This window comes from Halyomorpha halys, unplaced genomic scaffold (genome assembly GCF_000696795.3).
Source record: "Halyomorpha halys isolate HHAL.00 unplaced genomic scaffold, Hhal_1.1 Scaffold206.1, whole genome shotgun sequence".
Lineage (NCBI taxonomy): Eukaryota > Metazoa > Arthropoda > Insecta > Hemiptera > Pentatomidae > Halyomorpha > Halyomorpha halys.
Genome location: NW_027108531.1, coordinates 92,097 through 92,557, shown reverse-complemented (window position 1 = coordinate 92,557; position 461 = coordinate 92,097). Strand labels below are relative to the sequence as shown.

At 30.4% G+C, this 461-nt stretch overlaps 1 protein-coding gene across 1 annotated transcript in view; it reads right to left on the bottom strand.

The window, feature by feature from the left end:
• Positions 1-461, bottom strand: part of CenB1A (Centaurin beta 1A) — a gene marked incomplete in the record, with an annotated part of 29,502 nt that overhangs the window by 8,470 nt on the left and 20,571 nt on the right.

Sequence of the window (461 nt, the reverse complement as noted above, 5' to 3'; positions counted from 1 at the left end):
TTTTTTTAGCCGTGATGAAGCCCTGGAACGTGGGGCGAAACATTGGCTCAAATAAAAATAGTACATAATATAACTATTTGAGTTTAATTTGACTGCACCCGGACCGAATTCCATTTATAAACAAAATATATTTAGCAATTATCTATTAGCTGTTTCTCTCCACTTTGCAGGGCTAAAAAAGATATAAAACAATTCTAAATATGTTGATAACATAAGATAATAAGATAACAATAATTACCTAAAATTGTCAACATATTTCAAGTTGTTTTGTATCTTTTTTTTAGCCGTGATGAAGCTTTGCCAAGTGGGCCGGAGATATTGGCAAATAAATAGCTACTAACTAATTTTTGTTCCTTTTTGACCGCACCCCTGACCATCTCTTTCATATTCAGTTACAGTCAATCATTTTTTGCATAGAATATAATTTTATTGTAATTTCGTAATTAAAAAATAAAGAAACT